Raw genomic sequence first — 11,445 nt, forward strand, 5'->3', positions numbered from 1 at the left:
CTTGCACCTAGGTTAGCTTAAGAAGTGCTACAAATCTTTTATTATCAGTCATTCAAACCAATCAGCTTAGCAGTCACAATTCAAGCATAACCAACTGCTATTTGCTTCAACACATCATATTGTACAAATCAACATACCAGGTCTTGGCCTCCTAGTGTGTAATTCTTCACTGCATTGGCTATGCAAGAATTATCACAAGTACAAAGAGCATGAAACACGTGCAAATATTAACTCAGCATGGTTAACATATCTAACCATATCCCATCAAGATAAGGAACAAAAGTAGAAGCAATTTCACCCGTGCACTAAAATCAAGGTGCTAATGAATTGGAGTGATTTTGATTGCTTTAATAAATACAACCTAAAAGCTTCAGAGAGAAATGGCTAAGCTGATCAACGCTTGTGCCAGAAACTTCACATTCTATCGGCAAAAATAAATATAAATGTTTACCACTGAGGAGCATTGCATTGGGTTACCCACAAATGATGACTGTAATGTTGCACACAGAACAATATATATTCCAGTATTTCAATCAATCTGCAGATGAAAGTAAAATAGCATGAGTGCGATAAGGATCCAGGAAATATTTGATGAACATTGATGAAGAGAGTACACCAATCCAAATGGGTCAATGCTGTGAAACTAAAACTTACATCTGAAATACAAGCCGCTTCCATTTGGAGGAATTCCTTGCCTCATCTGGGGGGAAAACACATCATATCAAAATAGATAAAGGACAACATGCACCATCAAAATTGAAAGATTAAAAAAGATGCCAACAATCATGAGAATTCTTAGAACCATGTATGCAGTAAAATATGTAAAACTTGCTTGATTTTCTAGTCTCTCTTTTTGTGAACAAAACCAATCAAACAAAATGAAGTTTCCTTTACAATATTATATGGTCAATACCTGATGGGTGTTTGGATAATCTGCAGCACCATAAAGAGAACCTGATAGTCCACAAAAGTACAATATATGATTACTATATTAAAATACCAAAAATAAGAAAACAAAAAGGAAGAACACTGTAAATCCAAAGCATACCACTTGCATATCCAGCCATAGGGTGCTAATAGTATGCCAGACAAAATCCAGCCATGCCATAGGGCAATGCACCATAGCTAAAACAATAGAAGATTAACTAAGAATGTGAATTGTTGACAGAAATGAAGGGGAAACAACATATTGCATTTTTCATGTGAAGTTTCATAAAGTTAAAAAAAGAGACCTAGAGCTGGCAATTGGAAAAGAACCGTCAAGACAGCCACGAGGATGGCCTTTCAAATCAGAATCCAGTGCATCATCACCCTACAGCATCAGTCAAATTTGAGGGCATGATGTGATGATGTCTTAAGAAAGCATAGGTTTACCAGCTTCATGAATTACCATTGCAGTAATTGCATGCTTTCCTCCACATAACTGATGTGGATAGTCTTTGACAGCAGCACCTGGCACAATAAACACAAAAGAAATAAATGAATTCCAAGAAACTAGTTTATGGGGCTGCTAGAAACTTCATGGTGTATGTTCAAATTACCAGCAAAGTGAAAAGAGAGTCATTGCAATAACTACCATAAGAAAGAAAATAGGATGTGCCAAAAATTGCCCATAGACCCCATACATAGATAATTACAAAAGGAGGATGTGTTGTGTATAATAGAACAACCCCCAGACTACATAGGCTTTTTAAGTCACCATTTGACCAGCATTAGAGGAACTGGTCAACCAGCAGCCATTGATGGACTTTCTCATGGAAGACCTAATAGCCACTTCATATATCTTGATAAAATGGGTCTATCTGTCCCTCAGTTTTCTCGTTTTGGCACATTCAAAGTAATTATGACTACATGCATGATCTATCAATGACATGGCTGACCTTAATTCCATAGGAATAGCCATAATTCTCATCATTGAGGCAGTGTTTGGATACCGAACAGCCAACCAGCGAGTAGACATTACTCAAGGTAGACATCCATTAATCATTTATCCCTAGGTTAGTAATATCCCCTGTTTGGTTGAAGTTTGAGGATTAGTGGATTAAGTTGCAGGAAAAAAAATGAAAAAGGAAGAGGGGAGAAGAGAGCGTTTCACAGCTTAAACTTATTTCACCGAGAACGGTGAAATAAGTTTAGCCAGGTTAAGCACCTATTTGGTTTGTGGACCAGCTGGAATTATTCCCCATTGTTTTGACAGTGTCTCACTGGTTAAGTGGATGACCATCTGCTAACCCCCACTTATCCAGCAACCAAATATTACCTCAGAGAATACGCTCACCACTAGCATAGCACCTATAGATAATTTACTAATTGCCTTCGTTGGACACATAAAGAATATATAAACTACTTTGACATTAAACTAATCATCCTTAAAGCCAAGGTTCAAAAACTTGGTTTCAGTCTGAGTATGGTCTGTCAAGTTTTGGTTTGTGTAGGTCTGCAGTTTCAACAGCTGTGGTTCAAGTTTCAACATTCCAGCGAAAAAATAATCAAGAAAAGTTATGTAAATCACTCTCTTAAAATGCAGTGCATAAGGTCACATATGCATGTGCCGTCTCCTGACCTCACCAAACACCATGTATGCAGCCATGTTGCATATAGGCCAGGAAGATGGTTGCTTGGCACTTTATGGACATTTGATTAGCATTGTGTGGCTGCATATGCAATCTACTTATCATTATATGACCGGATAGGTGGGCACTTTAGCATCATGCAACCACATATATTGCCACCCTCATTGAGGCCTGTGCAAATAAGCATGTTCAAGCTAATTGTTGGGTTAGATGTGGATTTCAAGCCACCCAATTATGTGTAATTAACAATAAAAATATGTTATTTATGATATAATTATTACTAGTTAAGATTCAAGTACCGAGTAATAAGCACTAATAGATGTTATTGTTATTACTGTTGATATTGTTTATAAAAAAACATTGCTATGGCTGTTATTTTATATAATTTATTATTTATTTTTAACTATCTAAAATATTCATTGCATATGCACATGCATATGTGGCCCATGTAATGCATATGCGCCTGCAGTCACCTGACTGCTCACATGCTGCAGCTGCCTTTTAAAACATTGAAGACAAAAAGAGGAAATAAAGGAAACAAAATAAACCAGGAAAAAAATATCATGTCACAAAAAAAATTTAAGTGATGCGTATTGTCTGTAATCTTTGGATATATGATGTCAGTGTCCTCAGGCTGAAAGCCTGAAACTATCAAAAGTTATTAACATTTTTTAATAACAACAAAAATGTCAAAAGAATCATGCTGCACATCAAAGAGAAGCATATCTTTTAATTGTTTCCCAAAAATTTTGTTACCTACTGCATGGCAATATATATAACAACTTCTATACAGAAATATTACGGAGAATCAGCAAACTGAGAATGGAACTTTCGTTATATCAGAAATTTATATTAGACTAAAAAAGCAGAAACAAAACTACAAATAAATTATGCAGAAATCTAAGAATCTATTTTTGTCTAAAGATTTGAACTCATGAAACAAGACACTCCAAAGTTTGCATCAAGGACCCAAGCAAACAAACAGATCATTCTAATTTCACATTGCAGAAGTGTGATGTTGTACCCAATCATGTCATATTCAAGTACCCTAAAGTTTCAGCACTACAAAATTCCTCCAACAAATGAGGTGCTCACTGAACAAACGGAAAAGAAAGCATAATTTTCAAAAAGTGGACCTAAAACTATGAAAAGGAAAAATAGCATGAAATGAAGTTATAGAGAAAATATAACCAATGATAAATGGAAAGAAAACAAAGTGGTTGAATCTAAGGCAAGATAATATTAAAAATATAAATTAGTTGCGATCGATATGTTGGTACCAAGTGTACATTAATGATGAAAATTGAGAAGCATGAGAAAAGATTGAGGCTTGCTCTTAACGCTAGAAAGATTCCCAACAAAAACCACTCATAATTGTATGGGATTGCTAAAGGATAAAAATATATACTTAAAAGGAAATTCAAGGTTATCAACCTTCACTACATTAAAAAGCCACACATCTGCAAAAGTTGTGTAGAATTTCTTATATTGGCTTTACCACTATTACATTTCTTCGCACCAACTACCAGAATTAAGATCAGGTGGAAACTAATTGAGCATGAAATGACTCCAGACATAAACATGATTACCAACAAGCAAATCATAACCACAGTAAAATGGAGGATGAAATTAGTAGACTTGAAATAGCTCTGTGAATCATCTAATATAAGAAGATCATTGAGTAAAATCCCCATTAAATGGAACACAAGTACCTCAGTAATTCACCACAAAGCATACCTCCATCATAACCCATCCGTCCCTGTTTCCAAGTGGCCTGCTCCCTCAAAACCTTCAGAAGTTCATAAGTTGTAGAAGATTTCTTACACCCACCACTAGTAGTATGACCACCCTCGAGCGACTTTTCCTTGTTGGAAGAAACAGTGGCTTTTGATTCGCCTAGGAAAATGGTCAGGAAGCAAAGTTCAGATGTACTGAGATCATGCTTTATCAAGATTCTTTAGAACTTTCAGCGCCAATACAAGTAAAGAAAATTTTATTGATATCAGGCAAAATCATTCCTTAAATAGTTGCTTATGAATATATCACATTGAGTTCCTTCTATGGTCAACCTCTTGGTTCTTGGACAACTTGCTACTACAATCTGCTAGATAAACAAGAAAATACCATGTGTGCCACACTCCATTCTTAATCAACAAGTTTACCGGCCAAAAAGGAAATGGTTGTGTCACAACAAAATTGAGAATCCATTTACTTCATTTTAAATGTCCATATATACATGATGCTGCAGAAGCCATGAATGAACTGAAAGAATTAACAAGGACAGGAAAGTTGTAGGAAACTGTTCAGGAAAAAAAATGCCTGGGTAGTGGGGCTGAGAAACACAAGGGAAAGGAGAACAAAGAGTGCCATATTCTTTTTTTCTTTTTCTTTTTCTTTTTTTTGTTTCTGGATTAAAAGGCATACAACTTCAAATTCTAGGGCCAGAGACATGAAGCCAGCCTAAGGTCTTTCCTGATATAAATTATTAGATGATGAGACGATATTTCTAATACCAATTTCTAATGATCTCTTTCAAATATCCTGCAGTTATCATGTCATTTCATCCATCACAAAACATTCCAGAAAGAAATCCATATTGTACAAATTCTAAGTGGTCTCTTACAATTGCCAACTCATCTATCATTGAGATTACATCAAAAAACCTCCACAATGCCCAGACACAAAATCAATATCTCATCTCCTTATAGATTAGCCTTTTACTTTTGAGGGTCTGGGGGATTCTCTCCCTTATTATGTAAACCATGTCTTCCATGAACTAGGACCTCAAGGGCAAACTAGGCTTACGTTCTTGGATTTAAAAGAAAGATATACGGGAGATTGGCCCCACTTGTTATTTTATACAACAAAGATTTTTTTGGAAATAAACAATATAATCCCTTAAACATGAGAGGAAGGTTAGGAAGAGAAGCATTATGATTTCAAACATAAAATCTTATGTTATATGCCTGGGTGGTTTTACTAAAGCTGATTTCACTTCAATACTCCAGCACCAAAATTTATCTTTGTGCTGATATAGTTGCTGATTCCTTTTGTTCAACAAGCCAGCACTTCTGTGGTTTTCCAAAGCTTTCCTCATAAAACTTCAGCATATACAAATCACAGCAAAGTAAGAACACTCCAAGTACCTAAGTCTGCAAAATAAATCATAGCAAAGAAAGAACACTGAAAATACCTCCACTTTAGCAAACTCTGCAGCAGCCTTCTTGGACTGAGCTGCCTCCTTGTACCTCAAGAAACAATACCCTTCGTTCTTCCCCATTTTCCCGTCCATCATCATCCGGACCTCCACAATCTCTCCGACCTTTCCAAAAACCTCCCTTATGTCTCCCTCCTTCGCATCCCTATCAAGCCCTCCAATGAAGATCTCGGTCTTCATCCACCTTTGCCGCTCCGATATCCCCACTCCGTCATCCCCAGCAGCTGCTCTTGTTGCCGCCTCCACTGCCTATCCCTTGTCCTGTTCTACTGAAACATCCTCGTTCTCCTCTCTAGAATCAAGATTATCTGTCTCCATTGCATCCTCTTGCTGAGCACGATCATTGCTGCTAACATCCTCATTCATGCCAGCCTTTTCGGGCTCAGGCTCCTGGGCAGGGGTTTCTTCCGCTGCCGACGCCGGTAAATCTACTGCTGCTTCTTGGGCTTTCTCCTCCTCTATCGCCGCAGATGAAGCCTTTGGAATTTTTTTCTTGATAATCTTCTTCTTCACCACCTTTACTACTCCGGTGGTCTTTGTGGTGGGTTTCGGGGCAGCTGCCAAGGGTTCCGATGCCGCAGGTTCAGAGGCCTTCGGAGTGACAATCACCGGCGCGGAGGTGGGTTCAGCAGCCGGTTCTGAAGCTTCCAGAGTATCCTCCGCAGCGGTGACAGGCTCCGAGGCTGGGGATTCGATGGAGGCGGGCTCAGGATTGATCGCAGGCTCGGTGATGGGGTTTCGGTGGCAAACGGAGAGATAGGGGGTGGCGGAATCGTGGATTGGGAGGCGGGAGCTTTCAGCGGCGGTGGCGGAATCGGAGGCGGGGTGTTGGGATTTTTTTTTTTTTTTGGGTAAACAGCGGGGTTGTTGGATTTGGGGGTGGATTTGTGAACGGTTCTGACCGGATTTGTGAACGGTTCTGACAACTCGCCTCCTTGGCGTTGAGATCTCCTTGGCTTTGAGGCATGGATTTGGATGAAATGTGAAACGTGCAAGCACGGTTTTTTTTGTTTTTCTTTTAATTTTTACAAACGAGGGATCATATTAATCTAGTGCGAATATAATCAAAAAAATCATAATATAAAATATCATACAGTAATCCTAAACGGTCATCATCCTGACACAATTCAATCTTCAACATGATTAATCATAAAGAAAGTAATCTAATCCACAATAATATTCGCCACATGTCAAATAGCATGGAATGACTGGGAGCCTCTCATATATCACAGAGCAACAGATGAATATCAAAATGCTTTACTTTGTTATGGATCCAGTTAATGGTTATAGAAAAATCATCTTTAACGAAGATCTTCTCTAATTATTGGGGGTGTGCAAACGATTCGGTTAATCAAAAATTAAATCAAATCGTTAATTATTTTGATATTTAGTTCAATTTTTTTTGAAAATTTTAATTTTAATTTAAAATTAAACTGAAATATTTTTATCGATTCGATCTTTGATATTTAATTTGATAATTTTAATTAATCAAAAATTAAAATTATCTTATTTTTTATAATTTAATATTTATATTTGGACTAAATATTAAATCAGATGGTCCAATTAGACCGTGCCAAATCTCATGGTAGATAACACGCTACATTACCCCTTGTATTTGATCAATTCTCGATTGCATGCCATCCACCGTGCATCTACTCTGTGAGAGAAGATTTCTACTTTGAGTTTAAAGTAGTTTATTTTTAAATATTAATATTATGAAAATATATTTGTATAGATTTTGTATTTTTTTTAATTTTTTTTAAGGCCTCGTTTAGGTAAGCCAGATTGATGTTATTTCTTTAGATGATATTCATGTTTCGGAGAACCTTTGACAAAATCTCAAAGTAGATTTTTTTTAAAAAAAAAAAATATCTTTCATGACTTATTTAGTTTAATTTTGAATCAGACCACTTATTACGTCCCTTCTAAATCATGGTTCACCTGGACTAAGCCTAAATACAATTCTGTAGCTCAAATAATGAAACTATTAAAAAATTTAATAAACTTAAATCAAAATCAAAAGCCCAGCATAAAGAAGCTCAAAACCAAATTATCAAATCGACCTAAAATTATTTTGGTTTGGTTTGTTTGATTTTAAGCTATTTCGATTTGATTTTTGGTTCGACAAAATATAAATTCAGAAGTTTAATATTTTAGAACTTCGATTCGGTTTAAACCGTAAAAATCGAATGCACACCCCTACTATCCGCAGCTTCTTACACATGCAGATAATGCCCGTCCAGATGGCATGAAGCTCCGCACTAGGAACCAATAGCTCAAAAAAGAGTGAGCCCCCAATAGCTAGTAACCAGGCATCCAGATCTCAGATGACATAACCCGCACCACCTTTGTCATCTTTAACACTGCCATCAAAGTTGAATTTAGACAAATCCTAAGGATGGAGGCTCGTAGGAAATTGAAAGAATCCTTTGAGTCGTTATATGAGCAGCAAAGGAGTTTTAAGAATTCGAGACGATAAAGGACTGACGAGCGGCATCAAAACGATCATACTCTTCAACAAGATAACAGGCTCTCCCCCGCATTCGATGTGTAGACATCACCTTAGCATCGAAGACCAAACTATTCTTGGATAGCTAAATCTGATACACGACATACGCCATCCTATCATCCGAGAGCTAGCCCTCAGACGTACTCCGACAGATTGCATCCAAAAAAGAGGGGACCCCGGACCTACTAGTTGTCCCCTAAGGTTGGCCACCCATCATCCCCCAAATCAAGCACGCTCTCGAACACCAAAGCAGGACATGCTCTATTGACTCCTCTAGCATGCAGATCGGGCAGTAACTGGAAGCTCCATGCCTCTGTCCCTGAGAAGAATCTGGATTGACAACCGGTCCCAAGCACCTTCCAGAAGAAGAGTCTAACCCTGGGATGGACAGCCACTCTAGATCTAAGCCGCCTTGATCTTCCTCTCTGACACCAGTCTGCTCATTACAACGAGACTCTCATAGGGACCTTGGGGCTCCAAGACCAGCACCACACCCTTAAATCAGGGCTCTAGTGAACATGGATAAGGATAGCAAAAATCCTAGCAGTAAGCAAGACCAACCTCACACACTCAAATTATGGCTTTGGTAAATAAGGATAAAGAGAGCAAAAATCCTGTCAGTAAGCTAACCACCAAAGAAACGTATAACCTTTTGAGACCTCCAACCCCTACCATCGTCAGTGATTAGATCATGGACCCGCATATCATCGTCCACCTCCATGCTAATGTAAGTCAGCCATCATGAGAGAGGAAGGCTAAAAATCTAAGCATCTTGACTCATGACAACCAAAATCTCATCATCAATCAACCATCTGATCTGGGCCACCACTATAGGGAGCGGCTATAAATATTTCTCCAAATGAAAGAGCAACCATGATCATTACGGATCTCGAACCCCTGACTTCAAGTCCCATACCAAGTCCTTATCATCTTGTTCCACAAATAATCAAACTAAGTGAGAAATCTCATCGCATGTATGAAAATCACCGCCTCCCTCCTAACCAATAAGAATTAAATCTCCATACCCCCATCTTGCACAGGTTAGCAGATCACTTTCCACTAAAGTAGGTGAAGCCCATGTGCCTTATCTAGAGCCCTAGAGAAAATTGTGGAATTGCTGCTCTAGATCTTGAGACAAAAGCACAGCACAACAGTATTTGTCAAGAGATAGATCGAAATGGAACTCAGAACTGATCTCACGAGAGTAGTCATCCCGTTCATGGAGAAGATATTGGCTTGCCAGCTCTTGAGGCGATCCCGAATCCACTGCTTCATTGGCCTAACATCAGCCCTCCAAAGTTTCCACCCCATGATAGGGATCCCCAGATAAGTCAAAGTCTCGGTTTGCTCAAAGATCCCTAGTCTGTCCTGAATCACTTGCTTCATCTGAGCCTTCATCTTAGGGTTGAAGGTGACAATGGACTTCTATAGATTCACGAGCGGATCAAAAATCCGATAGTAGGTCTCAACAATAGACATAAAGCACCTTGCATTTTGGATGCATGTCTAACCAATGAGCAAGCAATTATCTACAAAAAGGAGGTGTGAGAGCGACTAAATCCCAGAGGTAAGCCAATAGGATTCCAGCTCAGCCCCCTGCCATTAAAAGAGTACGAGAAAAAGCATTAGTACATAAAATAAATGGTAGGACGAGTGAGGATACCTTTGATGAAAACCATCCATCGAGTGAAAGAACTTCATCGGAGTACTATTGATTAGGATGGCATAACTCAAAGACCTCCATATATTGTGTATCAGTGAATTTTATATTTTATAAATTATGTATTGATTTACTCAAAAATATATATTAAATTATTTGATAATTAATTTGATTGATATATATTTAGCATATACCAATAAAATGTATATTTTAAAAACAAAGAAGAAAAAAAATAATATATTTTTTTTTAATCATGAGACCGACAACTCTACTAGCCGAAAATATATTTGACTTATATATATATATATATATATATATATATATATATATATATATATATATATATATATATATATATATATATATATATATATTTTAAATAGATATTAAAGAAAATATGATAAAACCGATAACTTGCTCCATATTTTTTTGTATGATGTCCACCCCATATCATTTTTGTTCACTTAACGTGCTTGGTCAGATTAGTGTTTCATAATTTCATTAGGAATGCTTGGTCAGTGGATCGATTTGGATCTCCATGTCTTATTAAACATCAGCCATCCACTTGTTTATTAAAATATTTTTTGTGACCGTATAGATTTTTTTTTTTATTTTTAATAAGGGTACATAAACTTATTCTAGATAAACAAAAATTATATATTATTATCCATTTTATCTTAATGCCCTAGATCATAAACGGCAGAATCCCTCCCACTTTCAATCAAACCACTTGACCATACGCTGTGGAAAGAGAGAGAGAAGATGGATAATGCGGATAATGGGGTAGACTCTAGACATGTTTTTAAGATAATGTCCTAGCAATGTTTAACTTTTTTTGCCTTGAACTGCCCTAAGCAATCACATGGATGAGATCCTTATGCTATATCTCAAGTGAATTATGAGCTCTTTATGGTTATTACACCCATTCAATTTTTTCAATCACAACATGCCAAGCTAATCAATTTTACTCAAATACTTAAATCAAGGCCCAATGACTCAAAATCACATCAGGGAAGATGTTCCACTTATTTAGAAATACTGCCTAAGATTTGTCAATATGTAAATTCACATATGCACATAGCCCGAATGCATGTTGTTATAGAACGATGGAAAAAGACATTAAATTTAAGCAGCACAGTTTTTTAGAAATTACAGGCTAGGAGGGGAAGGGGCGTGAGCTTTTAACATTACTCCTAGCTTGAAACTCTCAACGCACAATATGCATATCTATGCCTATGAATCTCCCTAGGTACATCATTTATTATGGACCACATTACTAACTTTACCCGACTATAGGTTACTTCTTTCTATTCCCTGAAATTATACTTGGCAAGAAAAATGTAAAGTTTAAATTCGACATATGATCCCTGCATAAGATTTAGCAAGGTAACACAAAGTGATCAATTGCTCAATCCCCAGCAAAAAAAACCGCCTTGACAGTCAAATATATGAACCTGCTACTGGCACAAGTTTTAAAGTCATACCA

At 37.2% G+C, this 11,445-nt stretch overlaps 1 pseudogene; it reads right to left on the minus strand.

The window, feature by feature from the left end:
• Positions 1-12: 12 nt before the first annotated feature.
• Positions 13-9,697, minus strand: LOC105055668 (uncharacterized; annotated as a pseudogene).
• Between the last annotated feature and the right edge of the window lie 1,748 nt (positions 9,698-11,445).

The sequence above is a fragment of the Elaeis guineensis genome, chromosome 2 (genome assembly GCF_000442705.2).
Source record: "Elaeis guineensis isolate ETL-2024a chromosome 2, EG11, whole genome shotgun sequence".
NCBI lineage: Eukaryota > Viridiplantae > Streptophyta > Magnoliopsida > Arecales > Arecaceae > Elaeis > Elaeis guineensis.